Source organism: Bufo gargarizans, chromosome 10, assembly GCF_014858855.1.
Source record: "Bufo gargarizans isolate SCDJY-AF-19 chromosome 10, ASM1485885v1, whole genome shotgun sequence".
Taxonomy (NCBI): domain Eukaryota; kingdom Metazoa; phylum Chordata; class Amphibia; order Anura; family Bufonidae; genus Bufo; species Bufo gargarizans.
Genome location: NC_058089.1, coordinates 34,721,802 through 34,739,729, shown reverse-complemented (window position 1 = coordinate 34,739,729; position 17,928 = coordinate 34,721,802). Strand labels below are relative to the sequence as shown.

Below are 17,928 nucleotides of genomic sequence, written 5' to 3'. Positions count from 1 at the left end.
GAGTTTCTGGTTCCCTGCCTTGAGCCTGTGGGGGGGGGGGGGAATCAGTCTTTGTGGCAGGGTGGCTTTTTTCAAGGCCTCATATTCCTATAGAGCTGATTGCTTCTATGTTAGGTTGCCTGGGATGACTGCTCCTCCAGCTTTGCATTGTAGCTGGCTGCTTCTGCTTATCTAGTGCAGCTGTGTTTGTTCATCTGCTTACTTTGCATGGGCCGTGTCTGCATGGTTAGTGGCTTTTGCGACCCTGTCTGCATGGTTGGCGGCTTGTTCCACCGTATCTTGATAACTGTTGGTTTTTGCAACAGTTTCTGGATGATGGTACCTGGCTCTGAGCAGGTGTTTATGCGACCAGCTGTGGAGAGTCGGCGGTTGTCTGCTGGGTCATTCGTGCGGTAGTTTCCGCCGGTGGGGACCCTAGGAGGTCTGAAGGGTCTAGGGGGCTCTTTGGACCTCTTGCGGCAGATCCGTGTGCTCCTCCAGATAAGGGATTTATGCCACGGTAGGGTTCCATCTTGGATGCCAGATTGCGACAAAATATAGAGATTTTGGCATCTGAAGTTCTTCTGGTCCTCCAGTGGATCTTGGATCATTGGGTGGGGAGCGTGCCGGGTGAGTTCCCCGCTATGCGCTCCCTGAAGATTCAACGGTGCAGGTGGCGTGCCTTAGAAGGGCCTCTCCTGGGAACTTTTGGGGAGGCAGGAAGAAACATCTGTCTCAGAATATATTCTGCACCAAAGAAATCTGTGTTCAGCAATCATCTTTAGTTGGATTATTCTGCGTCAAGAGAAGTACTTCTCTAAGATGTGCTGTTAAATCTGTTATGATTTATGTTAACACTTGATGAGAAACCCATATAAGATTTATTTTATAAGATTATCCTGGGTTTAAGGTATAATGTTGAAATTCCTAGGTTAGGATGTTTATTATTCCCACTTTTTTAGTTGGACCTCTTGATAGTTTTTGGGGTCTTCATAGCTTTAGATTACTTTTCAAGCACGTCCCTCCCGAGGGGTGTTTTTTCTCTAGTAGTCGCTCTCTCTATGGTGCTGTCATGGGTGAAAGGAAAAATTATAATTACACTTACCGATAATTGGATTTTCCAGAACCCATAACAGCACCCTTCTAATTTCCTCCCTGGTGCTTATGGTTGATGAAAATTGTTTCTGTGTTTCAGGTAAAAAGGAAGAATAAGGTTATAAGAATTTTATTTTGTACGGCTCCTACTGATCTACTCTGGAATCAACACTGAGGGAGGAAATGGGTGTTCCTGTCCAGTTGTGGGGGCGGATCCGTCTTTCTATGGTGCTGTTATGGGTTCTGGAAAATTCAATTAGCGGTAAGTGTAATTATCATTTTTTTGCGCTGTGGACGGATCACGGACCCATTCAAGTTGAATGGGTCTCAATCCGTCCTGGCTGCCGCACAGACATTGCCGGTGCATTGGGGACTGCAAATTGCATTTATATGCAAGAGGCCTTAAGAAAACCTTGTCTGGATGGAGTATATGTTATTCTGATACCTCTATATTACTAGGTACTAATGTCACACCATACTGTCAGAGATGCAGGCTTTTGAACTGTGGACTGATTACGAGCTGGATGGTCCCTCTCCTCTTGAGTCTGTAAGATTTTCAAAGTTTGATTGATCGGACCACTGTACAGTTTACCGTTTTGCCTCAGTCCACTTTAAATGAGCTATGGTCCAGAGAAGATTAGTGTTTCTGGATTGTGTTGACATATGGCTTCTTCTTTGAATGATACAGCTTTTACTAGCATTTGTAGATTGTATGGTCAACTGTGTTCACAGACAATAGGGTACATTTATTAAAGGGGTATTCCTATCACAATGATCACTGTTAAATCTGTTAATGAGTTGACAGTGATCATTTTTCTAAATACATTTTATTACCCAATTCCCACCCTTTTTGAGAAAATAAGTCCCCTCTTACCTGATTGTTGTCTTTCGTCTCCCCTGGTTACGGCCACCTATCCTGTCGAATCCTGTCGGGCCCCGCTTGCGCAGAAGCTTGAACGCGCATGCGTGGGTCCCACTGCTAGGACCTGCACCTATACAGAGAACGGAGCCCTGAAAGTGAAGGAGAACGCAACGCTCCCTATTAATTTTCTATGGGGCCGACGAAAATAGCTTGGCTGAATTAAAGAATGCTTTTATTTTCCATTATAGTTGTAGAAGGGGACGTCTCTAACCTCTACTCGAACCACAAGTGGGGTGGTGGGAGAAAGAGAGAGAAAGGGGCGCACAATAGGATAGTACGTTCAAATAAATTGAATTATTGAAAATAAAGAGCAAGGCTCACCTTATTGAGTTGTGCTAAGGATAGGCACAACTCTATTGTAGAAATGAATGGAGTAAAATCCAATAACACTGGGAATATCGCTCCTGGAAAGTGCTTGTCGAGAAGAAAAGATGCTACAATGGCCCAAATCCACTGGTGGAAACTGGCGTTTCGGGGACTAATAGTTCCCCTTCATCAGGTAACCATGTTATAATGGAAAATAATAAAATATACAGAACACCGATCCCAAACCCGAAGTCTGGGTTCGGGTCTGGGTACCACAGTCAGTTTTTTATCACGCGCAATAAAAACTGAACATCGGAACGCAATCGCAGTCAAACCTGATTTTTCCAATCGCACAATTTTTCCAAGACAGACCCGCATCCTATCTGGCCCTCACACGCAACGCCTGTGTGAAAGAGGCCTGAAACAGCAGTAGAAAATAATAAATGAGAGGAGCCTTTTTTAGACCTGGCGTGAGTGGGGAAAAGAAAACTTGCGTATATCAGTTAGTAAGTGACCCCTGTAGTTATTTGCAGATTGGTGAACCTCTGCCCATCTTTGCTTGCGCTACTCTGCCTCTCTAACATGCTCTTTTTATATCTGTGGTGTTTCGAAAGTCAGCTACATACAATCATGCACCTGTGTAGTGCAACCTCTATGCGCACAGAAGTGACTTGTTGAATTTGACTTTCTCCACTTACAGCTTACGCATTAGACATCCAGGCATTAATCATATAGCCTTTTAATCCGGAGATTGTATTACAAGATGTTGCAGAGTAATCCAGATGATAAAAAAAATGATGCCAACAATAATGCCTAACTCAGAAGATTGATGCTGCTACTCAGAAAGCTGGGCACCCTATGAGCAAGGCATCACTAGGAAAACGGAGTGGGTAGGATAAAATAACTAGAAACCTGAAAACGGGGGGGGAGCATACCAATACACAATGCAAGATACTGGAACAGAACACTATATACAGGTCCTTCTAAAAAAATTAGCATATTGTGATAAAGTTCATTATTTTCTGTAATATTGATGATTTTGGCATACAGCTTATGAAAACCCCAAATTCCTATCTAAAAAAATTTGCATATCATGAAAAGTTTCTCTAAACGAGCTATTAACCTAATCATCTGAATCAACTAACTCTAAACACCTGCAAAAGATTCCGGAGGCTTTTAAAAACTTCCAGCCTGGTTCATTACTCAAAACCGCAATCATGGGTAAGACTGCCGACCTGACTGCTGTCCAGAAGGCCATCATTGACACCCTCAAGCAAGAGGGTAAGACACAGAAAGAAATTTCTGGACGAATAGGCTGTTCCCAGAGTGCTGTATCTAGGCACCTCAGTGGGAAGAAAAAGTGTGGCAGAAAATGCTGCACAACGAGAAGAGGTGACCGGACCCTGAGGAAGATTGTGGAGAAGGACCGATTCCAGACCTTGGGGGACCTGCGGAAGCAGTGGACTGAGTCTGGAGTAGAAACATCCAGAGCCACCGTGTACAGGCGTGTGCAGGAAATGGGCTACAGGTGCCGCATTCCCCAGGTCAAGCCACTTTTGAACCAGAAACGGCGGCAGAAGCGCCTGACCTGGGCTACAAAGAAGCAGCACTGGACTGTTGCTCAGTGGTCCAAAGTACTTTTTTCGGATGAAAGCAAATTTTGCATGTCATCCGGAAATCAAGGTGCCAGAGTCTGGAGGAAGACTGGGGAGAGGGAAATGCCAAAATGCCTGAAGTCCAGTGTCAAGTACCCACAGTCAGTGATGGTCTGGGGTGCCATGTCAGCTGGGCAGGGTCAATGCAGCTAGCTATCAGGAGATTTTGGAGCACTTCATGCTTCCATCTGCTGAAAAGCTTTATGGAGATGAAGATTTCATTTTTCAGCACGACCTGGCACCTGCTCACAGCTGCCAAAACCACTGGTAAATGGTTTACTGACCATGGTATTACTGTGCTCAATTGGGCTGCCAACTCTCCTGACCTGAACCCCATAGAGAATCTGTGGGATATTGGGAAGAGAAAGTTGAGACGCAAGACCCAACACTCTGGATGAGCTTAAGGCTGCTATCGAAGCATCCTGGGTCTCCATAACACCTCAGCAGTGCCACAGGCTGATTGCCTCCATGCCACGCCGCGTTGAAGCAGTCATTTCTGCAAAAGGACCAAGTATTGAGTGCATAACTGAACATAATTATTTGAAGGTTGACTTTTTTTGTATTAAAAACACTTTTCTTTTATTGGTCGGATGAAATCTGCTAATTTTTTTTAATAGGAATTTGGGGTTTTCATGAGCTGTATGCCAAAATCATCAATATTAAAACAATAAAAGGCTTGAACTACTTCAGTTGTGTGTAATTAATCTAAAATATATGAAAGTCTAATGTTTATCAGTACATTACAGAAAATAATGAACTTTATCACAATATGCTAATTTTTTTAGAAGGACCTGTATATGCATACAATAGAATTGTATAAAATAACAATAGCTTGCAGATGCAAATAATGTCAATCTACCTGAAAAAGAAACATGCAATGAACATTAATCAAATAAAAAAAAAAGGATAAGTCTTCAGTTCGGGCCATAGAGCTGGTTCTGCAAACAGTCTTGGAAGATATTGAGCATCTTTGGTAGAAGGGATCTCAACATGGAAGTTCTGCAGGCATGAGTAACCCAACTTCTGTAACAGGACGGAAGGTCTTGATTACTCCACCTCTTGCGGTTCTTACTTCCACCTTACGAACCTTCCCATCCGAACTGGAAACGACTTTAGTAATAAGTCCAGTAGGCCAGTCGAGACGATCAACTTGTTTGTCTCTTAACAGAACAAAATTTCCTTCCTTTAAATAGGCAGAGGTAGATGTTGTACCTGCTTCCACCGAAACTTATAAAGGTTGTGCTCTTTGAAAATCCCAGATGGCACAGAAATAATTCCTATCTTTTGGGTCAATAAGGTGTCTGGCGTTAAAATATGCAGGGATTCACGATCAGAAGAGACAGGAGTCAGTGGTCTTGAGTTTATTATCGCTGTTATCTCTGCAAGGTAAGTAGCCTAGACTTCATGTGCCAGTTGGACAGATCTAGAGTCTATTAGCGTAGAATCTAAGATGCGTCTTGCGATTTCGATCATCCTTTCCCATGATCCACCCATATGTGAAGAGTGAGGCAGATTAAAACTCCATACACATCCGCTTACTTTGAGATATTCTTCAACTGGTACCCTGATGATTTCCAACTCGTTACAAGCTCCGATGAAATTGGTACCACAGTCTGACCTCAGGAGTTTAACTGGCCCTCTAATAGCAAAGAATCTTCTCAAGGCATTTATGAAACTTGCGGAATCAATTGACTCAATTACCTCAATGTGTACTTCACAAACGGATAGACAGGTGAACATTACTGCCCAACGTTTATTATACAGTCTTGGCCAAAAGTTTTGAGAACTACATAAATATTGGAAATTGGAAAAGTTGCTGCTTAAGGTTTTATAATAGCAATTTGCATATACTCCAGAATGTTATGAAGAGTGATCAGATGAATTGCATAGTCCTTCTTTGCCATGAAAATTAACTTAATCCCAAAAAACCTTTCCACTGCATTTCATTGCTGTCATTAAAGGACCTGCTGAGATCATTTCAGTAATCGTCTTGTTAACTCAGGTGAGAATGTTGACTAGCACAAGGCTGGAGATCATTGTCAGGCTGATTGGGTTAAAATGGCAGACTTGACCTGTTAAAAGGAGTGTGATGCTTGAAATCATTGTTCTTCCATTGTTAACCATGGTGACCTGCAAAGAAACGCGTGCAGCCATCATTGTATTGCATAAAAATGGCTTCACAGGCAAGGATATTGGGGCTACTAAGATTGCACCACAATCAACAATTTATAGGATCATCAAGAACTTCAAGGAAAGTGGTTAAATTCTTGTTAAGAAGTATTCAGGGCGTCCAAGAAAGTCCAGCAAGAGCCAGGATCGTCTCCTAAAGAGGATTCAGCTGCGGGATCGGAGTGCCACCAGTGCAGAGCTTGCTCAGGAATGGCAGCAGGCAGGTGTAAGCGCATCTGCACAGCACAGTGAGGTGAAGACTTTTGGAAGATGGCCTGGTGTCAAGAAGGGCAGCAAAGAAGCCACTTCTCTCCCAAAAAAAAACATCAGGGACAGATTGATCTTCTGCAGAAAATATGGTGAATGGACTGCTGAGGACTGGGGCAAAGTCATATTCTCCGATGAAGCATCTTTCCGATTGTTTGGGGCATCAGGAAAAAGGCTTGTCCGGAGAAGAAAAGGTTAGCGCTACCATCAGTCCTGTGTCATGCCAACAGTAAAGCATCCTGAGACCATTCATGTGTGGGGTTGCTTCTCATCCAAGGGAGTGGGAGTGGAATTTTGCCCAAAAACACAGCCATGATTAAAGAATGGTACCAAAACACCCTCCAACAGCAACTTCTTCCAACAATCTAACAGTTTGGTGAAGAACAATGCATTTTCCAGCACGATGGAGCACTGTGCCATAAGGCAAAAGTGATAACTAAGTGGCTCGGAGACCAAAATGTTGACATTTTGGGTCCATGGCCTGGATACTCCCCAGATCTTAATCCCTTTGAGAACTTGTGGTCAATCCTCAAGAGGCGGGTGGACAAACAAAAACCCACTAGTGATTATAAAAGAATGGGTTGCTATCAGTCAGGAATTGGCCCAGAAGTTGATTGAGAGCATGCCCAGTCGAATTGCAGAGATTCTGAAAAAGAAGGGCCAACACTGCAAATATTGACTCTGCATGCATAAGGGTCCATTCACACGTCAGTATTTTTACCTTTCCAATAAACGTTCCTTTTTTTGCGGATCCATTTTTCAGTACAACCTTCCTGTTTTTTCTTGCTAAAGTGCTTCAGAATCCATTCCGTGTTTCCGGGGTTTTTTTTGTTTTGTTTTTTAATCCATTTTCGTGTCAACGGATCCGCAAAATCGGATGACATTCGGATGGTTTTGTGCATTTCATCCGCATTTATGCGGATCCATTGACTTGAATGGACAACGGACCAGAAAAACGGACAAAGTAGGACAAGCTAAAAAAAAATTCAGGATCCGCATACTCAAATAGGAAAACGGAACGCATTCCGTTATTCGGACAGCACTATGATTGGTGTCCGCATTTTTGCAGAGGCAATTGAAATTAATGGATCCGAAAAAACATTCCGATTTAAATCGAAACGGAAACGGAGTGTTATAACGGACGTGTGGATGGACCCTAAATGTCATGTAATTGTCGATAACAGCCTTTGAAACGTATGAAGTGCATGTAATTATATTTCACTACATCACAGAAACAACAAAGATCTAAAAGCAGTTTAGCAGCAAACTTTGTGAAAACTAATATTTGTGTCATTCTCAAAACTTTTGGCCACGACTGTAGGCTTGACCTCCACGAGTTCTTCGAGCAATAACCATCCAGGGTCCGAATACATCCAGTCCGACATTATTAAATGGTGGTTTCATAGTCAGTCGATCTGCTGGCAGGTCATCCATCAATTGCTCTTGTGGCTTGCCTCTCAATTTCTGACACTTGACACATCCGTGGATTACGGTAGAGATTCGCCTTTTTGCACCGACGATCCAATAGCCGCGTACTCTGAGTTCACCCTCTGTGAAGTGCCTGCCTTGATGACAAACCCTTTCGTGACAGTGTCTGATAAGCAGGGTAGCAATATGATGGTTATCTGGTATAATAAGGGGATTTCTCTCCTTCCTGGCAATGGATGGTCCACCTACTCTCAGCATTCCTTGATCATCTAGAATAGGGTACAAGCTAATGATAGAGCTGGATTTAGGTATTATTCCCTTTCTGCGAAGGCTCTGAACTTCTTCTGCAAAGGTCTCTTCTTGTATGCTGCGAATGATATGCAATTCTGCAACTTCTAGCTCTGTTATTCCAGGTGACTCCGAGCACATGTGCCATCCCTGGCAATTTGAAGGTAGTTTTGGTCCCAGATATCCTTTAGATATGTGGACAAGTCTGGCTACGGCTATTGTAAGTATCTTTCAACATGAGAAGCATTCAAACCGTTGTGTTTTGAATACATGGTTCACTGATGTATTTGTTTGTAACGAAGAAACTTCGGGACGAATCTCAGATTGTATAATATTGAAGGTGTCGATGACGTCCACAACTGGTAAGGATTGAGTCGCCAAGAATCCTGGTCCGGATAGCCAAAAAGTCTTACAAAGTTTGGCAGCTCCAATCGATCCTGTAGCAATATCAGCAGGATTTAAGTTGGTTGGGACATAGTGCCACTGCTCCGGCACACTGGACTTCCTGATTTGTTCAACTCTGTTAGCGACATAAACATAAAACCGCTTGGTTCTGTTGTGTGTGTATATATAACCTAACACAACCTTGATGTCTGTATAGAACCTGACGGCATCAATATTGGAATCTAGCTCGGCCTGTAGGAAATCTGCAACTTCAACAGCTAACATAGCTCCACATGACTCAAGTCTAGGAATTGTAGGTAAAGGCTTAGGGGCTAACTTGGCCCTACTGAACAATATTCCTACATGAGGCTGTTAATAGGAGTCGATAACCTTGAGGTATGCTACAACAGCAATAGCTTCTGTGTAGGCATCGGAAAAGACGTGAATTTCTCTTCATAACATTTTGGGATATCAAGCTGTTCAAGCGTCTTTAGAGAGTCTTTCCATGCTTCCCATTTTGGTTGTAAGTCTGAGAGAAGCGGGGCTTCCCAATCTTTTCTTCCCTCAATGAGCTGCCTCAGCAAGAATTTTCCTTGAGTAGTAATTGGGGTTTCGAAGCCCAAAGGATCGTAGAGGCTATTCACTACGGAGAGGACCGTGCCTAGTGAAGGGTCTTTCCACTTCAGAGATTTTTGAAGGAGAAAGTATCAGATGCGATATACCAGTGTAGCCCAAGGCTCCTTTGCATGGGTACCTCGTCTCCTTTGAAACCTAGATCTCTTAACTCGGAAGCATAATCGTCTGGGTTGAAGGCCTTCATCACTTCGCTGTTAGATGCGATTTTGTGAAGATGCAAATTTGCTTGAGACAAGAGTTCTTTAGTTCTCTTAAGCAAATCGATCTCCTTAAGCCATAAGTTGCTATGGCAGGGGATGGGCTATTACCGAAAACATGGACTCTCGATACTCAATGACTTTCTTGTCCAGATTGTTATCCTTATGCCACAGGAACCGTAGATAGTTGCGGTGGTTTTCTTGAGCCAGGAAGCAGTGAAACATTTGCTGAAGGTCTGCCATAAATGCAACGGGCTCCCTCCTAAACCGCGGATGTCTTGGTTTTCAGCTTGGGGCTCTCTTGCACATAGTAGTGGTTGGGACACTGCCTGAAGTAAGAAGTTCGTCCCCCTCTTAATACTTCGGTTCTGAAGGAGTGTACTTGGCAGGGTCTGTGGGTTCTGTCCAGACATACAGTACAGACCAAAAGTTTGGACACACCTTCTTATTCAAACAGTTTTCTTTATTTTCATGACTATGAAAATTGTAGATTCACACTGAAGGCATCAAAACTATAAATTAACACATGTGGAATTATATACATAACAAAAAAGTGTGAAACAACTGAAAATATGTTATATTTAGGTTCTTCAAAGTAGCCACCTTTTGCTTTGATTACTGCTTTGCACACTCTTGGCATTCTTTTGATGAGCTTCAAGAGGTAGTCACCTGAAATGGTTTTCACTTCGCAGGTGTGCCCTGTCAGGTTTAATAAGTGGGATTTCTTGCCTTATAAATGGGGTTGGGACCATCAGTTGCGTTGTGGAGAAGTCAGGTGGATACACAGCTGATAGTCCTACTGAATAGACTGTTAGATGCTTTTTTCTTGCCATAATACAAATTCTAAGTAAAGAAAAACGAGTGGCCATCATTACTTTAAGAAATGGAGGTCAGTCAGTCCGAAAAATTGGGAAGCCTGACATGCAGTAATTTTAGTCCTGCGGCCTTTTGCCGTGCTGCGCCGGAGCTCCGCCCCCGTCCCATTATAGTCTATGGGGACGGAGCGGCGGTCCGGCGGCACGGCGAAATAGCCGCAGGACTGGTCCGACATGGTGAACAGCCTGTCGGATCCGTCCTGCCGCAAGTGTGAAAGTAGCCTTATGCTTCTTCCCTTTCCTTCTGAAGGACCTCCAACTCAGCTTCAGCCTTGGCTTTGTTTGCTTGCGCTTGAGCCTGTATAGCTGCTTGATTAGCCTAAGATTGGGCTTGTGTCTCTGCAACTTGTGCCTTAATAGCTGCTTCCTTTCTAATGCAGTGAGCTTGTACCTTCGCTGCTTCCGCTTTTGCGGGTGCTAACACCAGTGAGTTACTCAGCGAAGAGTGCTGTGAGTGAGAGTCGGTAAGCTAGCATTGACCTGCTTGTCAGTGGAAGTGACCAGTGCATTTACATGCAGCAATCTCCTCCACAGTATGGGGATTGTTATTGCCATCACTCGTCCCTATCCAGAATTATCGTTTGCCAGCAGCTCATCTACACAGACCCATTGAAATGAATTGGTCAGGATTCAGTGCGGGTGCTATGCGTTCACGTCACGCATTGCACCCGCGCGGAAAACTCTGTCGTGTGAAAGGGACCTAAAGGTAACGCACACATACATCTGTAGACTTTACTACACATGGTTTGGGTTATATTGCTTCTGGAGCCCTCCACACTTCTGAGACGAACTGGCCATGTGCTCTAGGACTGCACCCCGCAGTTCAGCATTGCAGAGAAGTATTGAGGAATCACACACCTTTGGTCAATTGGGATGATTTCTAGTGTCTATGGAGAGAGACTTAGGGAGCACTAACACCACCTATACACAGCCTTTTGGAAAAGTCTACTTGGTGAAATACTTGAGAACTGTGCCTAATGCTTGTGTTTGTACTGTGACACCCATCTATTTAGCAAAAGAAAAACACTTTGGTTGGAAATGTATCAGTACCCCCATGCCAGTTTTCTTGTGTAAAAAAAAGTTGCAAACCTAATGTTTAGGTGAAAGTGGCATTTCTATGCTGCCCAAGAAAGGGGCATGGCGGGGAAGCCATTGTCCCCAGCATATTTATCTTCCTTTACACCAGTTTTCATCTCCTAACTAGCTGTTGTAGATTTAATTTATGATTGGACATGCATTTATGATAAATCCCCCCCCCCCCCCCCCCGTTATTTTTACTGTAACCAAGCTGGCCTGTCCATTGGTCTCCATTCCCAGTCTGAACCATCATCCCCACCTCCTGTTCTCCTGCCTTGCACCACACTGCTCACCTAGCATCAAGGGCACCCCAGCCACCACCAGGCAGTCCAGGGTGTGCCCGAGGGAAGAAGGTTTGTGCCCATTCCATTCACTGCCTGCATCGCCTGGGGGAATGGTGGAACAGAGATTAGCCACAGTGAGGACTATGACCATCCTCATTGTCGCCACCAACCAGTCCTCTCCTCTCAGGAGCACCTCACTAACCCCTTGTCATACCTGCAGCTTGCAGTCACCACCTTGTCAGGATGTTGTTGTCAGCAGTGGACTGCAGTCTACAAGGAAAAGCGGGGGTCATTTTATTAACATTTTTTACTCCCGTTTTTAGCATAAAAATAGTCCCAAGGCTATTGCCCCTACCTTATCACTTGGGAGTGTTGGGGGCAGGGACTTCAACTCCATCAAACATACAATAAAACTTAATTGTCTATAGCAAGCATCCTCAAACTGCGGCCCTCCAGCTGTTGTAAAACTACAACTCCCACAATGCCCTGCTGTTCGCTGATACCTGTAGGCTGTTCGGGCATGCTGGGAGTTGTAGTTTTGCAACAGCTGGAGGGCCGCAGTTTGAGGATGCCTGGTCTATAGCAACCAATCAGAGCTCAGATTTCATTTTTTTCAGAGCCCTTAAGGAAATGAAAGCTGAGCTCTGATTGGTTGCTATGGGCAACTAAGACAGTTTTACTGTTAGTCTTGATAAATGAGGCCTATTTTCTTTTAAGCCTGAAAAAGGGCGTAAAAGAGGAATAAAAACTACTCTAGTCAGGGGCTGGAATTAGCAATATCCTCCGGAAGCATCAAGGGGGGTTTGGTGTTAAAAAGCTGGTCTTTTCAAAGAACCCCCAGTGAGTATTTATTTAGGATGTGGAGCATGTAGGGCAGGGGTGTTGCTAGGGTCTAAAAACATCCGGGGCACAAGCCCACTGTATCATGGGGCGTGATAGAATGAAGCCACGCCCCTACCCAATGAAGCCATGCTCCCATCGCTGGGGGGGCCTTCACAGTAGTTATTAACCCCTTTCAGCAGTCCCCCCTTCACAGTAGTTATTAACCCCTTTCAGCAGTCCCCCTTTAGTGAATGGGGGACTTCTGAAAGGGTTTAACTACTGTAAAGGGCCTAGCCGTCTGGGCAACCCCGCAGATCATCCGCTCATCCCCCTTGTACTTTTTCTGCTGGCTGCATGGGCATGAGTTTACCTTCAGTCACTTCGGTGCGCAATCCCGTCCTGCGGCGCGTGATCCCGCGAGACCAGTGACCTACAGCGGCGGGTCTCGCGGGATCACGTGCTGCACGATGGGATTGCGCACCGAAGTGACTAAACTCATGCCCACGCAGCACGCAAGTAGTGGAACAAGTACAAGGGGGGTGGGGGCCAGGCGGACAGCATTACATTCGGGGCATTGGACAAAACATTAGGGGCTCAAGCCCCGAATGTTTTGACCTAGCGACGCCCCTGATCTGGGGGATGCTACAGCTTGTCTGCAAAGTCTCCTATTTTTCCAGGAACCTCTCAGACATCCTGATAGAATTGAAAGTATGCTTTAAAAATTCAGGGGGTAATTTATCAAACTAGCTTAGTTTCCCATAGCAACCAATCAGATTCTACCTTTCATTTATTACAGCTCCTTTGGAAAATGAAAGGTGGAATCTGATTGGTTGCTATGGGCAACTCAGCAAGTTCTCCTTTACACCAGTTTGATAAATGACCACCTCAGTTTATCATTTTTTTTCTTTTATATCTATTTCTGGGAAAGCTGGGTAATTATCTATATGGCTACCTTTACTTCTTCCAAAGGAATTGTCATGTAGCCAGTCCTGAATGGCATACCTGCAGAGCTGTGTAATCATATGGAAGTGGCAATATATAAGGGCTTTACTAGGCAGGCTGGTTATTTAGGGGCCTGAGAAAGCTGGGTGGTCTTGCACATTGTATAGCATTGTACAGTGTTTTTCCTGGTGCTTTTGGTTTTTCGGGTATTTTTACATGGGCCACAGATTTATCGTCACAGATTTTTGTACGGCAAATCTGCAGTATTGCACAGTAACAGCAAAGCGGATGAGATTTTAAGAAAGCCTAAAAAATGCAAAATCTGCAGCATGCCATATATGCTGCCGATCTCATGAAATCTACAGCCATTTCTATGGTGTAAGGCGCCTTTCACACGAGCGCATTTTCCGCGCTGGTGCAATGCGTGATGTGAATGCCTAGCACCCGCACTGAATCCTGACCCATTCATTTCAATGGATCTGGCTACATTTTTTTCACGCATCAGTTCTGCGTTGCGTTAAAAACGCAGCATGTTCTATAGGCCTCATGCACACAACCGTTGTTTTGGTCCGCATCAGAGCCGCAGCTTTGATGCGGACCCATTCACTTCAATGAGGCCGCAAAAGGTGCGGACAGCACTCTGTGCTTTCCGCATCCGTTGCTCCGTTCCGTGGTCCACAAAAAAAATATAACCCGTCCTATTCTTGTCCGTTTTGCGGACACGAATAGGCAGTTATATTAAGGGCTTTCCGCGCCATTCCGCAAATTAAGAACGGACTCCTTCCGTGTTTTGTGGGTCCGCAATTTGCGGACCGCAAAACACACAACGGACGTGTGCATGAGGCCATATTCTGCGTTTTTCACACAGCCCTGGCCCCTTAACGCTGGGTTCACACCTAAGCGTTTCGCAAACGCGCGTTTTTATGCGCGATTTTGTCGCGCGTTTTTATGCGCGTTTTTTGTAATAGTAAACGCGCGTTTGACGCGCGTTTGGGTGATTGACAGCAGTGTTGTCCAAAGAGTCTATGGCCCAAACGCGCGTCAAACGCGCCAAAAAAAGCTCCTGTACTTGTTTGAGCGTCGGGCGTTTTACAGCGCGATCGTACGCGCTGTAAAACGCCCAGGTGTGAACCATTCCCATAGGGAATCATTGGTTCTTGCCTGTTGTGCGTTTTACAGCGCGTAGGAACGCGCTGTAAAACGCTCAGGTGTGAACCCAGCGTTAAAGTGAATAGTGCTTCAGTGAAAAACGCATTGCATCCGGAAGCAAGTGCGGATGCAATGTGTTTTTTACTGATGGTTGCTAGGAGATGATGTTTGTAAACCTTCTGTTTTTTTATAACGAGCGTGAAAAACGGATTGCACTCGCGTGGAAAAACACCTGAATGCAATTGCAGACAAAACTGACTGAACTTGCTTGCAAAATGGTGCGAGTTTCACTGAATTCATCTGGACCTAATTCATCACGCTTGTGTGAAAGGGGCCTAATACATGGGTTATCATTATCACATTGGTGGGGGTCCGAGTCCTATCCTGAGGATAGATCATCAATAGTAATTACCAAATAGTAAATAACCCCTTTAACACACTGCCGGCAGGCAGTGATGGCCAGGTCGCAGTGTTCGCCAACGAACACATGCGGGCTGCCATCTTAAATCACAAGTCCGGCGATGCACAGGTAAGCCCTTACCTGCGCCGCGAGCCGCTCTGAAACAAATGCGGTCACCGGGAGCAGGCAGTTCTGAGAACAGCCCGATGAAGACCCCCCGGCGGCTGTTCTTGGAACTGCCTGCTCCCGGCAGATACTGGCTGTAAAACTATAGAGAAATGTAAACCACACTACAAAAAGTGCATTTTTTTATGGGCATTTTTATTTAGTATGCTCTAAATGTAATAGAAAAAACTCCACCCAAAAAATGCGGAACGGCCATGCGGACATATAGAAACAGAATGCATATGGAGTCATTTCCATTTTATTTTTATTTTTTGTGGACCCATTGAAGTGAATGGTTCCACATACCGGCCCCATAAAAAAACAGAATGGACACGGAAAAAAAATGTGCATGAGCCCTTAGGGTTAATGTACACGGCGGTAGTTTTGATCTGCGTCTGAGCCGTTTTTTGTGGATCGGATACGGACCCATTCATCTCAATAGGGCCGCATAAGATGTGGACAGCACACCCGTAGGCTGTCCCCATCCGTAAGTCCGTTCCGCAGTCCCGAAAAAAAAATAGAACATGTCCTATTCTTGTCCATTTTGCGGACAAGAATAGGAAATTTTTGAAAGAGTAAAAAAAAAATTTGCGGCAGGCTCTCTGGTATCTGTGTTTTGCAGATCTGCATGGCCCCTTTCAGACGAGGGAGTTTTCCGCGCGGGTGCAATGCGTGATGCGAACGCGTCCGCGTCCGCACTGAATCCGGACCCATTCATTTCAATGGGTCTGTGTACATGAGCGTTGTTTTTCACGCACCGCTTGTGTTTTGCATGAAAATCGCAGCATGTTCTATATTCTGCGGGGGGGTTTTACGCAACGCTGGCCCCATAGAAGTGAATGGGGGCTGCGTGAAAAACGCATCGCATCCGCAAGCAAGTGCTGATGCGATGCATTTTTCACTGATGGTTGCTAAGAAATGTTGTTTGTAAACATTCAGTCTTCTACCACGTGAATGAAAAACGCATCAATTCGCATTTCACCTGCGCGATAAAAACTGAACAACACAGAACGCAATCGCAAACAAAACTGACTGAACTTGCTTGCGCAATGGTGCGAGTTTTCCTGAACGCATCCGGACCTAATCCGTATTGTTCGTGTGCAAGAGGCCTAAAAAGCATAAATTTCATTTCATTTTTTATTTTTTTTTGCAAGCTAAAAAAGCCACAAATAAACAATAGGATTTTTTTTTTGTTACTTAAAATCTCTAGAAGTGTCTGCAGGTCTTTGAGAGGCAAGGGGTTAATATTTTCTGCTTCCTCAACCAAAGCCACAAAGGCAACCTGGTCTCCAATTACCTTAGGGCATGAATGTTTAGTTATGCTAATTCCGGCTTTTTATTTGCCTGTTGCTGTGAAACAGTAGCCCTTAGCAACGTGGCCTGGTAATGCAGCAAAGCCGTGAAGTAAACTAGTGACTGCAGCGTCCTGCATTACTGAGGTAAGCGTTACGGGGGAGACACTAGCAGGGCAGATGTAGCAGAGCCTGGTTTGTGGCAGGTTATTGAGCTATCACAGTGTGGCTTTGTGTAGGACAGCTGCTGCACTCCCTATTGCAGCCCTAAAGGGTTAAATTAGAAGCTCTGCTTCATCCGCACTTCCACGCACAGTCCATACGTCTGATCCGTAATTCTGTGTCACATTATGTTTTCCATGTGTTAATCCATACATATATTGCGGTAATGTGCAACTAACTGACTGCTGAGCTGTAAGTGGATCCTTAGAAACTATATGGCAGCATTATCAAGGCATTTACTATGTGGTAACTTTCTAGCATACGTAAGAGCATAGAAAACTAAGTGTGGGGGTGGGGGGAGTAATAATTTGGGGTGGTTTTGGTGTCAGTTGTGAGGCTGTGATGAATTTATGAAATGTTGCACAGTAACCTATTTGGTGCAATGTGGTGAACATCTATGTCTGTAAGGCCTCATGCACACGACCGTTGTTTTGGTCCGCATCCGAGCCGCAGTTTTGGCGGCTCGGATGCGGACCCATTCACTTCAATGGGGCCGCAAAAGATACGAACAGCACTCCGTGTGCTGTCCGCATCCGTTGCTCCATTCCGTAGCCCCGCCAAAAAATATAACCTGTCCTATTCTTGTCCGTTTTGCGGACAAGAAAAGGCATTTCTAGAATGGGCCGCCCGTTTCCGAAAATTGCGGAAGGCACACGGGCGGCTTCCGTTTTTTGCGGATCCGTGGTTTGCGGACCGCAAAAAAAAACGGAACGGTCGTATGCATGAGGCCGTTAGTGTACTAGTCTAGAGGGTTGCCTGGCACGGAGATGTGACTTTTTAAAAAGTCGCACATCATAAATCATACTCGTGTACACAACCGTATGTATTTGGCCGTCCGCAAAACACGGATCCACAGAAAAAAAAAACGGATGAACCAAATGTTGCACGCGGCCCCACGCAGACTTTTTACGCCACAACACTTGCATAGCAGATTTGATAAATGACCTTCAAGGTGCTCTGAGTCAGTCATGCTCCCCCATACTTTTTGGCACCTGCAGTATTTTCAATATGCACATGAATTTTCGCTAATGTAAAACGCGTTAGAACCACTTGTGGGTTTTCTGGCATTTTCTAGTGGTGTGTTTTATTTGGGTTTTTTTTTTTTTTTTTTTTTTTTTTTTTAGCCCATAGAGAAAAAGATGGAAAATGGCAGATAAATAAAGCCAAGGGTTTTAACATGCTGCGATTTGAAATAAAAATAATGCCTGGGCCACAAAAACGCAGCCAATTAGAAAAAAGCATCACTAAAAGACTTCACATGACCGTTTAGCTTTCCGTTCTTCTGATTCGTCAGAGGAAGAGAAAAAGCAATGCCCCCCTGTAGCGCTCCAGCCGCCTGCAATGCCCCCCTGTAGCGCTCCAGCCGCCTGCAAT

The 17,928-nt window shown here is 44.7% G+C and overlaps 1 protein-coding gene across 1 annotated transcript in view; it reads left to right on the top strand.

Annotated features, from left to right (window-relative positions):
* The first annotated feature begins 16,452 nt into the window (after positions 1 to 16,452).
* Positions 16,453 to 17,928, top strand: part of LRRC56 (leucine rich repeat containing 56) — a 44,363-nt gene continuing 42,887 nt past the window's right edge. The window contains exon 1 of the mRNA XM_044270863.1: positions 16,453 to 16,479. The gene's annotated coding sequence lies outside the window, so the exon portion shown is untranslated. The remainder of the gene's footprint in view (positions 16,480 to 17,928) is intronic.